General features: G+C 27.5%; 1 long non-coding RNA gene across 4 annotated transcripts; it reads left to right on the top strand.

The window, feature by feature from the left end:
- Window positions 1-1,574: 1,574 nt before the first annotated feature.
- LOC135931778 (uncharacterized) lies at window positions 1,575-3,561 on the top strand. 4 transcript variants are annotated; one of them, XR_010573156.1, is made up of 7 exons: window positions 1,599-1,707; window positions 1,929-1,992; window positions 2,036-2,290; window positions 2,353-2,990; window positions 3,034-3,127; window positions 3,166-3,224; window positions 3,410-3,561. It is a non-coding gene; the product is annotated as an uncharacterized LOC135931778 (long non-coding RNA). The 4 variants fall into 4 exon arrangements; XR_010573154.1 differs by having other exon boundaries at window positions 3,166-3,561; XR_010573155.1 differs by having other exon boundaries at window positions 1,575-1,660; window positions 3,034-3,561.
- Window positions 3,562-3,787: the final 226 nt, after the last annotated feature.

Below are 3,787 nucleotides of genomic sequence, written 5' to 3'. Positions count from 1 at the left end.
ATCACGGTACTCAGTTTTGATTTGATTAACTGCAAGTCCGGCTGTCAGTAGAAGCCTTAATAATATTGATAGCCTTTACCACTTCTGCAGATTCGCCAGAGATGACCCCATCATCAATATATCATAAGTGTAAGGGCAGCGTGCAGTCATTGTTTATTTTAGTAATCAAATCATGGATACCAAGACAAAATAATATGGAACCTAGGGGATCACCTTGCTGAATACCTTCAGAAGAGGTTATGATATGATGGCCAAATACCAAATGTGATGGTTTATTATAAGACGAGATTATGTAAAAATTGGGAAATGTTTTATAAATTGGGAATTTTTCCTTTTCTGTGAATGCTATTGTAAGCATTTGTAAAATCGATTTTTACAAGATGTTGAGCAGTTGTAGTATTTATGCAGTTGTAGTATTTTGAGCATAAATACGCATTATATGTGCAGCTGCTTCACAGCCTGAGCTCGTACCAACCCCAAATTGAAGAGGAAGAAGTATATTAGAAACTTGTGCAGAAATTCTGCTAGTTTTGATTTAAATAATTCTTCCGAAGTGAAAATCAGAGAAGGGTGGTTCTTGGTTTCATAAAGCTTCCAGTGTCAAGGGATGCTTGTCTAGTAGTCTTTGGTATGACACTGCGTCCACTGGAGCAAGTGTGTCAAAGGAGCTACATAGTCTGAGAGCATCATTTATGTCCAAATTGTTTATTTTGTTATCGATTAGCTACACCTTGAAATTTAAATCGTCCTGTTTTTTGTTGCAGGTATGAGTTATGATATTATATGGTTCATAATTAGTATTAGAAGATGCTAGTTTAATATTCCTAGTGAAAGAATTACCATTCGCAACAGGAATTTGGAAAGATTTGTGACCAAATAAAAGGAAGGCTGACCATACATCCTTAGAAGAGAAGTTCTTTAATAACCTATCAATGCATTGGGCATAATTGGAAGAAACCACTTGTCTGGCACCTCTTGAAATTCTGGAGATCAGACGAGGTTTGGGAAGGCCAAGGAATTGGTCAATGAAGGAATTAGTGATATAAATGTGTGGATTAGATTCAAGAATGTTTGAAGTTGGATTAGATTCAAGAATGTTTGAAGTTGTAATATCATCACAATTTGATGTAGATGGAATTGATAACTGTGTCAAAGGATTTAAGAGGGAACTGTGAGGGATTACTAGAAGAGGGGTAGAAGCGACAGAGCCAGAATGAGAGCATCTTTGTCCATTCACACTATGAGCCCATAAACGGCCATTTCCAAGTATTAAAATAGAATTTCTGCATTGAGAACAGATACTTCTATCCAACATAATATGTGGGTCTACTATTGGGTATTACAATCCATCAATTATCCATTAATATTTTTATTATATCTGAGAATTCATAACTGTACTTCATCATTTTTGGATGCAGGCATTTAAGATTATAATAATTATATACATTCAATCTTTCAAATTAGCATATGTTGTTCACAATGATATATATATAACATAGATTGGCGATTCATTCATTAAATGCATGATAAAAATGTCCTCATATTGCAATCAGCTGTAGCGCCATTTTGTAGTTTGGATATCCATTATTTGTCAGCATGAAATATTAATACATATATAATATTGGCAAAACTAGTCTACGAAGATAATTTATTTTGAAAAGTTTCCATTTATGATATATTATTTTTCTTATATTCTTAAATATTATGGTAAGATTATAATTTGTTTTAATTATTTCTTAGTCTAGTAAATTTTTATGAACGTAGATTAGCTGATTATACCTAAAAAAATGATTCTAAGACTAACCCTCCTTTTATTTTTTAAAATATAGTTTAACATAATTCAGTATGGACTTATAAATCATATGTTAATTTTAGGATACATACAAAACATGTCTTTTAATATCACTATCATTTATTATTTTATTTAGATAATGGGAGTGTGCTGTCTTCAGAATTGTATGGCACAATTAATTTTATATTGATGATAGATCAGTAAAATAAAAATAATGAAATAAATTAATGAACAAACTTATAGAATGTTTGATTATATGAATACAAGAAATTGTCTTGGGAAGGGATATAAAGCCCCGCTATATATAAATAATATGATTCCAGAATATCAAATTCATTTTGATATTCTGTATTCAAACCTTAAAACTTTAAGGTTAACAAATGGTGAATACGTTTATAAATCTTCAAAAAAAACATGTGTAGAGGGGCTTATTCTCTCCATGACAAGTATCCTGGAAATTGGAAAGGAGTTATTAATTGGAGAAAATCCTAAAATGAAGTATTATATTTAACTTATAACAAGAGTTATTCATTAAATTTTAATATAATAATTTTTTTAAGGTTCTTTTTAACATATAAAACATCACAAGATCATTTAGAATTATAATTTTGTAGTATTCGTAGCAGGAGTGGATTTAATGATAATCCATCAGCTTATCAACTACAATCTGCTGTTCGCACTCCATTAATGGTGAAATTAGATCCAACAATCATGGGAAATAGCATTTCCTTAGATAATACGCAAGTATTATGTTCAAATTGCAAATATTATGTTCAAATTTTCAAAATAATCATGATAATGATGTTAACATTATCAAACCTATAGCCAATCTAGTACCCATACCCACCACTTCATCTTATTATTTTAGAAACACAAACCAAACATATTCCGAAATTATTTTTATATTTAGATAATGTATCAATTATATATCGGGATATATTGTACACCAACTTATTAAAGAAAAAAATCTACATTGTGATGTTTGCATTACAGCAATGGTTAGTGATTCTTATAATGATAATAATATCAATAATATGCTAATAAATATTAAAAATAATGGGGGGGTTGGTGATAGCTTCTACTAGTATGTCCAAACTATGCAGAATATGTGAAAGTTCATTTAGAACTTATCAAAATGAAATCATACATAAAAATATTTTTAAAAAAATGGAAGTATTAATTTTTTCCAAAATAATAGGTACAAATATTTAAAAGAAATGAATTTAATATTTTTTTAATAGTCACAAATCTCTTTATCGATCTTTGTGATCATATCATTGAACATGAAATTGGGTATAGCCATTTTCAAATTCTTGTAAAATTAATTGTTCAAAAGTAACCAATTATTAGATTTTATACTATTTTTTTTAAAGATATTTAAATATTAGATTTTATCATTTTGCTGACTTAAGAAACCAGGAATTGAGAACTGGTATGTGACAGAATCTTACGAAAGCAATACAATTTAATAATTAATAATTCATATATAATAATATATATATCTTCTATTATATTTTAAAAATTATATTGTATAAGGAATGACCAGATATTAGGCATATTATAAAAATTATGATCTTATATATTATTTATGCTAATTAATTATATTAATTTTTATAGGTGAATATAATCAAAAATGACGAAAATGTACTCAAAAATAATATGAAAGTGAATTGTTGCAATATCTTTTCCTTTTCAAGGCCTATACATTTATATCATTATATACTTATTAATTATACTTTAAATAAATGATTTATATAATATAATTTATACTCAAGCAAAAAATGATATTATTACATTATGTATTTTTTGAAAAAAAATAAAAGATATTTTTTTATTTGTCATTTATAATTAAGATGAAATAATCAAAACAAAAAAATGATCAAATATGAAGAGAATCTTAATAGTATATACTTTTGGAGTTATCTTAAGTTCTTCCTTTATAATAAAATTAATAATACAAAATAAAAAAATTAACAGCACCTATTTCTCTTATTA

The sequence above is a fragment of the Gordionus sp. m RMFG-2023 genome, chromosome 1 (genome assembly GCF_954871325.1).
Source record: "Gordionus sp. m RMFG-2023 chromosome 1, tfGorSpeb1-WG-v2, whole genome shotgun sequence".
Taxonomy (NCBI): domain Eukaryota; kingdom Metazoa; phylum Nematomorpha; class Gordioida; order Chordodea; family Parachordodidae; genus Gordionus; species Gordionus sp. m RMFG-2023.
The sequence above is the reverse complement of the archived record's forward strand: the minus strand, read 5'-3'. Positions and strand labels throughout refer to the sequence as shown.